Raw genomic sequence first — 11918 nt, 5'->3', positions numbered from 1 at the left:
ACAACAATCCCTTTTAAGTCTTGGCACAACAATCGATTTATCCAATGGCCATAATATCATTATCCAAGAGAGATAGCATAACAGAAAAAATATGGCCCAAATAAATTCCAACAATCGATTAGATGTAGGATATGGAACCAAGGGACTCACTTGAAAAGTGGGCATGTATTCCCATGGTTCTTTATATAGATAAAGGGGAAAGTAGTTACAGTTTCTGAGGATAAAGTTAAGAGAAGATATATTTTAAGACTTGGAAAGAAAAAAAAAAGAAAAATTAGAATGGAAGCAAACTAATGCAATAGCCATAGACACAAATGACAAAGTTGATTTCGTCTGCTTTCTATATGAGATGATAAGCTCCATATTTCACTTTCCAACAATACAAGAAAACTCGTTGAAGGATGCACCAATTTACAAAAAGTTATCGTTTTATTACTTGGGTTCTTAAATAAGAAAAATTCATGTAGTTTCTTAAAAGAAAATTTATCATATACTTATTTTCATAATAGATAGAGGAAGGACCTTAGAATCTAAAAAGAGGATTCACACCCTACATCATGAGATTCTCCTGTGATGGTAGTTACACACTGCCTGCTAGATCACATTGAAAGTCAAGTCAAGTAGCAACATCATGCGCACCAATATAAATTTCTCGAAACATTTTGTATTCAAAGGTCAATTTCAGTAGCAGAAAATTAGTTTGTTATTTCAAAATTTGTTAACGTTGTAATAGATGATAACAAGTTTAAAGTGTGCCTGGACAAACTCCTAGCGTATAAGACTCTTTGAGGACCTGTAGGTTCTCTAGGTTTCTTAAAAACAAAAGTAAAACAATGCTAATTTATACATTTGGAGGTCAAACATTTAGTTGTGGACTTGGGATCCCGCACATGTATATTTTCATGATTTCCCTTCAACAATGAAAATAATTCAATCATCAACTATCAATCCATGCAACCCTTCAACTGGTGTCAACATTTGTGAAAGGACCAATAATTGGAAAACAACTTTCCCAACAAATGAATTTCAAGAAGCTCAAGTAAGAATTAGAAAACAAAAACCTAGAAGAAAGCATGATAGGAATATGTTTAATGGAAAGAAAGTGTATGATTTCCACTATGGCCTGATAATATTTGGTCCTATGGACCTTCATGTAATCCAAGATTACAAATATTTTGAAACATCCTGAGGTTTTTCTGATTCTATTAAAGCAACAACTACAATGGCATCCTACTAAATATTTTCATCCTAGTGAAGGGCATCAAGAAGAATAATACAAATTTTAACACATATTTTACATCCATTGAATCGTTTTTCTTCAAAAAACGTGAAAGCTTCGAGTGATTAGTTTGCATTGCTCAGCCCAATTATAAGGCCATCATAACATGCACAATCAGGCTTACGACATGTGGCTTTTCGTTTCTCAAATATTAATAGGCCTATGTTATATTCCCAGACTTGGCCAGAATAGGAATCATAGTGGTGTATGTCGTCACATTAGAGGTATGGCTAAGCTTTTTCATTTCTTACCAAAACACAAAAGATTTGTTAAATCTCCGCACTGTGCAAAGGCCATATATAATTATACTGTAGGTCACAACATTTTGAGAACACTTCAAATATTTCATTGATTGAAAACATACAAATGCCTCATTTATCTCCTCTGCCTTGAGGAGAGGGTGAAGTAGACAGTTCCATATATATACATTCGAGTTCAATGCTTTCTGCATCTTTCATACATAATCAATTATGCCTTGTCCATTCTTCCTACCTTTCCAACCCATCTACATGACTACTATAAACAAATACATTCAAAACTACGCCTTTGGCATTCCTTAAAAGGTATGTATCCCTCATCTAGTCAGTCAACCTTTGCAATTCCATCAGTAAGTGCTCCATAAGAAACTACACTAAGAGAATGGCCCTTTATCCTCATCTCTTCAAAGAGTTGGAAGGATTTTTTGACCTTTCTTGACTTCAAAAAACCATCAACGGTAGTGTTATATGCAAGAGTATCAAGTTCACAACCTTGCTCTTTCAGTGCATAAAACAACTTGTATGCCTTTTGTGCTTCACCGGTCTTTATAAGACCATGCAGTGGTGTATAGTAAGTAAAAACATCTTGAACATATCCATGCTCTATAATTTCTTCAAAAATTCGGTGGGCCTTGTTAATCTACCCTTCTCTAAGAGGAAAGTTCAGATATACATTATAAAGTATTATATCTAGCGTGCAACCTCTACGAATTATATCCTTTAATATTTTATGCCCATCCTCCTTCCTATACCACTTGAAAAAGGTCTTAATAAGAGATGCATATACAACACCATTTGGTGCATGACTATCATCCAACATCCTTTCAAATAGCATGTATGGTTCATCAACCCTACATTGCCTGCCTAAACCATCAACAAGAGAAGAATATGTTACTACATTTCGCCTACAAGCCTTTTCTCTTAAACTATCAAGAAGGTTGTAGACATCATCCAACCTTTGAATCTTATAGAAACTTTCAGTCATGGTGTTAATTTTCATGACATTTGCAAACAATCCTACATGGGCCATTGTCTCCATCACTTTGTAAGCATTATCTAATATATTTTCCTTGCATAGGATATCAATCATAATATTGTAAGTGGAGAAATTAGGTTCTACATCCATTTTCATTTTAGTGAAAAGGGTAAAAGTGTCAGCCACTTTGCTTCTCTTTCCAACGCAAGTAAGATTATAGTTATATGTTATGGTGTTATGTTTCCATATTTTTTCTCTCATTATGTTTAGTAAATGGTAAGCTTCATCAAACTTTCCAGCATTTCCAAAGCCCATAATTAATGTGGTTTATGAATAAGCACAGAGAACATTTCTGGTGAGTTCGATGTTCACCAAAAATTCTTTCTCTTCATCCAATCTATTTGCCTTGAAAATTTGTTATTAAATCCAACACTTGATGTGATTCCTGACGGCATTCATAAAATAATGGGGAACTTTGTTCTATTGAAACTTTTGCTGATTACAGAGATAATGAGACCAGCAGTGGAGACCCTTTTTTTCCAAATGATTTTCATCTTGCAGCAAATTGGGAGAGGATGAACAATAGATTTAAGTTGTTATGAGAAACTTCTCCAACCTTTGTATGGTGATATTTTTACAGTTCTACTTTTGAATGAACTATGTTATCTTTTATGACTAAAATTTACATGGAGAAGGTTCCCTAGCTTGAGGAGTATTAGACTGAGTTCATGGTGTTATTATTGGCGAATACTTGTAGAGGGTGCCTGATTTTGAAACCATTTCAGTCTGAGTTAAGAAATAATATATAGCATGTAGATGAGCATTACTTTGAAGAGATCAGCCTATGGATGAAATTTTTTTTGAGCATATATTTGTGTTGTCTTTACACCTTTTGAATGTAGATCTATTAGCATGAGATCAGAAAGTTTTCGTTAATATATTATCATTCTTAAAGGACCATCCCTTGTGGCCATTTTTAAACACGCATTACAACAACAATGAGGAGAAGAACACACCAATGGGAGTTGCCTTACCTACATTAACCTGTGAAAAATCAGAGGATATGACATCAGAAAGTGAAAAAAAATGGCTAAGAGAAAAATAAAATTGATTAATTTCTATTTAATAAAATCTCAAAGAAAAAAATGTCTTTGCACTTTTGACATGTGTTTGACTTTAAATTTTCATAACAAAAATATTTTCATGGGCACCAGGAAGCTTGTCCGATAAGTAGGAGTTCCAAATGGACACACTTTATTTTTGCCTTCATGAAAAGTATAATAAATAGAAGAAAGTATAAGAATGTATGCCATATAGTTAGCATTGATCATAATTGGAATGTCCAATTTGTAGATTAGGTACACAACTTAAGGTTCAATAGTTGATTTAATACATAAGTCTTGAAGAATCTTATATTTCCTCATAGAATTATGACAGAGTTCAGCCACCAACTTAAAATGTGTGTCACACACATAGAGTTGGCCACAATGACGAAAGTCCAATTTGTAGCTATGCAACAAAACCTAAGGTTTAATGGTTGATTTAAATCATAGTTCTTGAAGATGCTTTTTTTTCGTCGTAGAAACGATGATAGAGTATAGAAACCACCTTACCATTATTTCAATAGGTCTTTAAGATAGTTTTATTTCAAAACTTTCAAATATGATGTCTAGACTTAATAATGTTTGGTCAAGTCTAGCTTGATCATATTTTATTGGGCATAGGGGTTGCCTAAATGAAAACTAATATATGTAGACCGTATTTCCTTTCAGTGCATTCGATATTAAATGGTTGATTATAAATGTGCTAATAGAATTACTTATTTTCTTTACTTTAGGTGCCATGCATATTGGTGCTTCTACATGTTGCATGAATCCACGCTAACACAATGAGATTTGGATAGCTGATTTTAGTTCTTGATGTCAAATGTGGCTATCCTTTCGTCCTTCATTTATTGTGTAATGAGAGAAGTCTGAATACAATAGTTGTAAGAGGTTACAAATTTGAGGTATTTTTCATTCAAATAATAAATTTGAATATGGTTTCAGAAAACAAAGAATGATATTTATCTTCTATATTTTGATCCACTTCATGAAGTGGAATTTCCTAGTATGATCAAAATACCAGTCAATTTGAAAAATAATGTTTCACTGTCAAGCCTTCATATGTAGGTCCAGTCCCAGAGAATGTTGATTCTCATTATGTGAGTGAATCTTGTTCAGTATTTTGACTGCATTTTTGGGAACTACATCAGTGATTTCAAGCCTATTTATAATTGTTATTAAAGATTGTAGTGCAAGACTTATAAGACAATCAATAAGCATGGAAAAGTCACTGCGTGAAATAAGATATATTTGAGCTCCTCTCTCCATGGAACATGTTGTGAAGGTATCACGTTGCATCTTGGTTATAAATGAAATTTTAGAAAAAGAAAACTTAGAAATTTGAATATCTATTGAGAAGGTATCTTTTTGTTAAAATAGGAATCATAAAAAATGGCCTCCAAAAGGGAAGCAAAGTAACAATTTTGCACTTCTGGAAATAAATTCAATAGGTACATTAAACAATTATTAGGAATGAAAATACTCACAAAAAAGAATAGAAAACCCCAATAGATCAAACATTGTATAGAGACACAACATTTTTTAATTTTCATATCATTGTATTAGGTATTTATAGAAGTAAAAAAATGATGAAGTGTGATCATTTTCTACCATGTCTCCTAGGGTTAACTAAAATATACATATTCGGTGAGTGATTGGAGTTTTGTACTAAGCCCCTTATGGATTATGTATAACAAGATTGAAAAAATAAACTGAATATTACAAATTAAAATCATAATACATATAACAACTAAGTGCATTGGAAGTGGAATTGAGAAACTAAATTACATCAACTCCTCCTTAATAAGAGAAAATCATTGGCAATTTCTATTTATGCTAACCTTCTTTCCAATGAAGAATACTACACAATTGGTAAGTGTTACATGTGCGTTGGATTGTCCTAATAGAACACTAGAAGGTAAACCACTATTGAAATGTGAGCCCATGCAACCATTGGTGCTTGGTGGGAAGAACAAATTTCCTTCCTACAGTTGTTGAAGGGTTGGCTAAAAAGCTATAACCCACATGTCAGTGCGGAGAGGGAAAAATTGAGAGGTTATCCTTAGAAATATTAGTAATATTTGTAGTTGTCTTGGTTACGAGTGGGATTTTGTCAGGGCTTATATCATTCATTCTTATTTACATTCCATTTTGCTATATGGTATGTCATCCTACGTCAATCATATCCTATCATGCTCCATATATTCATATATAACTATAAATTTTTTTAATCTAAAATATATATTGTCATATGCACCTAGGTTCATACTAGTGTAAATCAACATCTTACAGTCTATCATAACATTAGCAAAAAAGTATAGTCCTCATATCATTTAAGATTTTATCCACTTGCAAAAAACAAAAATTCCCCACACACACACTACGCTCCGTATACTATTGTATCCGGATTCAATCACATGCATGGAAAATCGAATTGAGCCTCTCCCTTGGTTTCTTATTTATATATCCACAAAAAATGCATAAATGAAAACTTAATTGTATCATTAAATGTTTTATTGTTAATGTGCCATTATGAATCACATGTTTTCTTGTAAACGTGTCATTGACAGTATAACATGAATCATACGCAAGTTGGTTTGGTTGTGGTGGAGGAGCTACAACATTCCCAAAATGGATACTATGCGTCGGTTGGATGAATTCCTCCTACTCCTTTAGGGGAAGGGAAATCCACCCCAAATTTCAACCCATGTCAAGCACTTCATTCGCACATGGGCCAAAATGCCACCTTTCCAAACTTCTCTTTTCATCTCATACAAGAAAAGTCTTTGGCTAGAAAAAATGATTGAATGAAATGATTTTCATTGGCCGGTCTATCAATACCACACATTAATGAGAAGTTCTATTATTTTATTGAAATGTAAAATGAACAATATTATACTGAATTGAAAGGAGGAATCCAAAGGGTATCAAATTCAATACTTTGTTCTTTAGGTCGACAATTAATTGTGTAGAAGAAAATCAAGGGAAAAGTTGCAACAGTAATGCACTATTGCAAATTTTTTATTTTTTTTTATATTTAATGGGACCATTAATGTGGATGTGACAGTGTATCAGACCAATCTTGTACCATATCCTCAAATTCATTTTATGTTTTCTTCGTATGCTCTAGTAATCTCTACAGAGAAAACCGTTCATGAGAAACTACATTGGCTTGGGATTACAAATGCAATGTTTGAACCCTCAAACATGATGGCCAAGTATGACCTAAGGCATGAGAAATACATGGCTTGCTATCTCATGTACTGAGGGGATATTGTGGAAAAATGTGTGAATGTAGTAGTAGCAACCATGAATACTAAAAAGATTGTTCAATTTGTAGAGATAGGTGAATATTTCTTTTTGTTTCACTTTGAAGCCTAAATAGACCTATGAAGTTTATTCCTCTATTTCCCATAATGTGGAACTGGTAGTTACTAGGTGCCCCACAGGTTTCAAATGTGGGATAAGCTACCAACCACCCACTATGGTGGCTCGGGAGACCTTGCCAAGTTGCAATGTGTTGTGTGCATGATCAGAAGCAATATTATTATGGCTTAAGTCTTTTCTTTTTTTTGTGTAAGTAAGCTTTATATTAAAATATAGTACAAAATTCTGCAGAAGCAGATTACTGGCCGCTGAAGTGCAGGCCTTGCCCCATGATATCAGAAGAGTCTAGAATGACAGAGGACTGGAAAAAACTATATAATTGAAGACTGAGAGCATGCACACCACCCAGGGCGGCAGTAAGCATGAGTGGACAGTAGACAAAGACAAAAGAAACCTGGAACAAAGACATAGAACCCGCCGACAAGAGAAGAGTAGGGGAGGCCAGAAGGACTGCCGAATTACAGGCGTTTGAACATTTCCAGAGCCGGGTTGGGTTTTGCCATGTAGCTTTGCCCAAGCCTGGAAGAGGCACCCTGCTGGTCACCTGGAGGTTCAGTCTTCTGCTCGTCGGCTGGCTTGTTGTCTTTCCCAATGAATTGCTGCAGAATCTTGATCAACACAGTGAGTTTCTTCGTCATGGTGTCGACTTGTTGTTGGATTGCACTCAGTTTGAACTCGCTGCTTTCCACCACTGCCATGTGATCATTCGCAATAGTTTCAGCAAACTGCTTGAGTTTACGCAGCTGATCCGCGTGCTCCCCCTGGACGTCCATGGCTTTGGCAAGGAGGGTCTTCATTCGCCAAGCTTCTGCCTGAGTTCTTACGAACTGAGTGGCCCGGGTGCTGGGAGTTCCCAGGTCCTGGATCCAGTCGACCTCATTTTCAATTTGCTGATCAGAGAGTTTGATTTCCTCATCCTTGACCGTGGCCTCTAAATCAATAATTCTGCGCTTGTTTCGCTGCGAGGTTTGCCTCTCGAACATCTCCCTCGCCTGCTGCAAATCTTTGTTGGCAGATTGATTGCGGCTAGTCTCCCCAGCCATAGTGCTGCTTTCTTGCCTAGCAGAATCTCGATCGTTAATTGCAGAAAGAGGAGGGACGAGAATCCTATCCACATAAACAATGTCTGTCATTGCGTAATTGAGAGTGATTATATAATCAAAATCGGGGAGGTTTTCAGCGAGTGATCGGATAAATTTGTGCAACTTGCACGTCTGATCACCATTATTGCGACGTGAAGGATTTTTGTTTGGGATTTGGGATAATTGAGCCCTCCTATGGTCGCCGCACCCTGCATGCCCCAAAATGTGCCATGTGTCCCTGTTCGTTGTAATGATTCGGCGGCTCATATCACCCTAGATTATGGCCCTGCCCAAATCTTTGTCACCTGCTGCTTTCATGGTTGCCCTCATCATGTATGTCCTTCGCATGCTACTTGGAATAAATGGTATACGCCTAGTCAGCCTGTTCATGCCATTATGGAGAAGGTTTATTCGACCCTCCGAACAGGCTCCACTGTCGTCACCATATCCAATTGTGAGAGCTGGATGCACTTGCTCTTTAACTGCGGGTTGTCGACCTGCTGCCAACAGCTGTCCCATATTTCGTTGGGGTGTTCAATCCCATGATTAGCCAAGTGGTCAGCGACCGCATTGGCATTACGCCTTACTGCATGAAAGATGAGTCCTTTCATTGCCCCGATCATTTTGGCAATGTTGTCTGTGACTTTGGACAGTCGCCAATGTTTGGTTACTTTGCTAGCCGACGTTCCTCCCTGGATTCTCCTGGCTACATTAATGGCCACCTCTGAGTCTCCTTCAATTACTGCCTTGCCTGTTTGATTAGTTTGGAGGATCCTCAACCCTTTTTCCAGTGCTGCAAACTCCATTTCATTATTGGTGCCTTCCCCCAGAGCTTTGCTGTAAATGTAGAGTATGTCTCCTTCATGATTTCTGATGACTCCTCCAATCCCTGCTTGGCCGGGATTGCCTCTCGAGGTAGCGTCAAAGTTTAGTTTTAAAAACCCTTCCGGTGGTGGCCTCCAGCTCTTTGGTTATATGTTGAAGTGTTGCTGTTGTCCAGATGAACCCGGTTGAGGAGCATTGAGTAGGTTAAAGGCTTCCAATATTCGTTGGTCCTTGGCCGAAGGATGATTTTCAGGATCTGCCTTGCATTTCACTAGGATTAGTTGGCGCATGTTTTGGATTAAGATGCTATGCAGGTACTCTATGCTTCTATGCTCATCCTGAAAAATTCTGCGATTTCTTTCTTTCCAGAGGGTCCAAGTGATGAAGCCTGGTAGAATTTTCCATATGTTGTTGATTCTTGTGTTGTTGGAGTAATTGGTAGGGCAGTGCATGATGGTATTGTGTATGGATTCCCTGTCTCTGTTTGTTTGCTTCAATGTAGTTTCCATTCTTTTCCATAATTGATCGGCCTAGTTGCAGGAGTTGAAAAAGTGGTTCATGGTTTCTTCTGCCTGTTTGCACATGGGGCAAATGGAGGGGCCTTCGAAACCTTTTCTGCACAAGTTCTCCCACGTGAGGGTTTTCCTGCTCATGAGGAGCCATAAGAAGGTTTTTATTTTAGGCCAAAATGTGGCGTCCCAAACCTTGCTGCTCCACTGAGTCACCTCCAGTTGCTCCGAGAGTTCAAGTTGCTCTCTGGCTTCTTTGAGAGTGAAGTTCCTACTGCCTTTCATACCCCATCTCAGGATGTCGTTTTCTGTGGTCTTCCTGATAGTGCCGTTATTTATGCCTTTCAGGAGGTTTTTTGTGCTGTTATTTTCTTCAATTGGGTTCTCCTCATCCTGGACAGCCCATTCCCTCCATTCCTAATCGCAGCTGTTATGGTTCCAGTAGTGGTGGACTGTGAATTTTCCCCTGTTCTGGCAATCTGTTTTGAACTCTTCTAGCTCTCGTTGTTCCAGTTTTGGAAGCTGTTGCCAAGCATCTTCCCAAAAGAGGGCAGTTTCTCCGTTGCGGATCTCCCAAAAGCTATGGTCCTGAATTAAGTTGCGGTTTCTTCTGGCTAAGTTCCATATTGGAGAGCCCTCCAGAGTTTCTTGTATCCTGACTAGGTCCTGATTGTTGTAGTGGGGAGTGTATTTCTCCTTCCAGTGTCTGGCCCATGGTAGGTTGATTTCCTTCAGCCAACGCCACCATAACTTGGCTCCACATGTCTTGTTGACGATATGGGGGTCAATTAAGTTTAAACCTCCAGCTGCTTTCGAGGTGCAGAGCTTGCTGCAGGCCACTAGTGCCCATTTTCTTTTTTCTGCATTACCACTCCATAGAAAGGATCGTTGGATGTTTCTAATCTTCTGCACGATGCTGCTGGGGGCCGGCATGATGGAAAGAAAATACTACGGAATGGCCTGCAGAACAGCTTTGGTTAGGACAAGTCTCCCTGCTAGGTTAAGAGCCCTGTGAGTCCAAATCTTGCATTTTTTCTCCAGTTTTGCTAAGATGTTTTCCCAGTGAATTTTTTGCCAAGGCTTGGTGGTCAAAGGGGCTCCCAGATACTTAGAAGGGAGAGAGCTTTTTCGAAACCCCAGGATATTGGAAAGATGGATCTCGATGGCAGGATGAGTGTTGAAGAAGAATATAGTCGATTTGGCCTGGTTTATCTCCATACCTGAAGCTTTACTAAAGAGATGGAGGATATTTTTGAAGGCCGTAGCCTCTTTGACAGTAGGAGAGCCATGTAACATTGTGTCGTCAACAAATTGCTGGTGCGTAGTGGCAGGAATGGAGGGGAAAGGGCGTAGGCCAGAAAGCTTTCTCTCCTTTCTTGCTTTTTGAATGAGCCTACTGAGCCCTTCCATGAGGATTACAAAAAGGAAGGGGGAGAGAGGGTCTCCTTGACGAATACCACGGGAGGGGGAGAATGGAGCAGAGGGGGATCCGTTTACTAGGATGGAAAAGTTGGAAGACTTGATTAGAGTGAGGATCCATTTGATCCATTGCGCGTCAAAGCCGAAGGCCTTTAGAATGGCCTCCAAGTAATTCCAGTTTACTTTGTCAAATGCTTTTGAGAGGTCTAGTTGCATTAGCATACCTGGAAGTTTCCTTGTTTGCAGGGTGTGAATCATCTCCTGAGCTAAGAGGATATTGTCTAGAATCTGCCTGCCTTCCACATACCCTGATTGTTCTTCTGAGATAAGGTTAGGAAGAACAGGCTTAAGTCTATTTGCAATGACTTTAGAAATGATTTTGTATATCACATTTCAGAGGGCTATAGGCCGAAACTTGTTATGGGAAATGGCTTCTTCTTCCTTGGGGATAAGCGCTATGAAAGTGGCGTTTAGGGATTTGAGTATAGAACCTGAGCGTCTTGAGTCTTCAACAATTTCCCAAAACTCTGTTTTTATGGTTGACCAGCAAGCTTTGTAGAAGTTGATTGTAAAGCCATCCGGTCCCGGTGCTTTATCCATTGGCATGCTTTTGACCGATTCCTCCACTTCCTCCATTGAAACTTTTCTGAGCAGTGCAGAGTTTTGCTCTCAGGTTATGGTGCGTGGTATTGCTTTAGTTAGTTCCTCTATGGCCTCAGATCTATCTTCTTGCGTCTCCTTAGCTATGTGCTAAAAGTGCCTGGTGAGCAGCGTTGATATGTCCTTGTGGTTTTGAAGGATTTCCCCTGTTTCATTTTTGAGCCTAAGGATTTTGTTTGCTCCCCTGTAGTCCATAGTTGATCTGTGGAAGAATTTTGTATTTTTCTCTCCCTCCTTCAGCCAATGGATCCTTGATTTTTGTTTCCACAAAGTTTCTTCCTGTTGGCAGCGAAGTTGCCATTGCTGCATCAGAACCTTCTCCTGTTCTTTTGAGTCTTCTTTGTAGGTCCCGGAAGCCCATTCTGTGTGAATTTGATTTAACTTTCCTTCAATAATGTTCTTTTCCTGGAAGATGTTTCCA

The 11918-nt window shown here is 38.3% G+C and overlaps 1 pseudogene; it reads right to left on the bottom strand.

Annotated features, from left to right (window-relative positions):
* Positions 1–1248: 1248 nt before the first annotated feature.
* LOC149196511 (uncharacterized) lies at positions 1249–8135 on the bottom strand (annotated as a pseudogene).
* Between the last annotated feature and the right edge of the window lie 3783 nt (positions 8136–11918).

The sequence above is a fragment of the Pinus tabuliformis genome, chromosome 2_2 (genome assembly GCF_031772625.1).
Source record: "Pinus tabuliformis cultivar Carrire ecotype Pingquan chromosome 2_2, CPIR1, whole genome shotgun sequence".
NCBI lineage: Eukaryota > Viridiplantae > Streptophyta > Pinopsida > Pinales > Pinaceae > Pinus > Pinus tabuliformis.
This window is presented reverse-complemented; position numbering and strand designations above follow the sequence as displayed.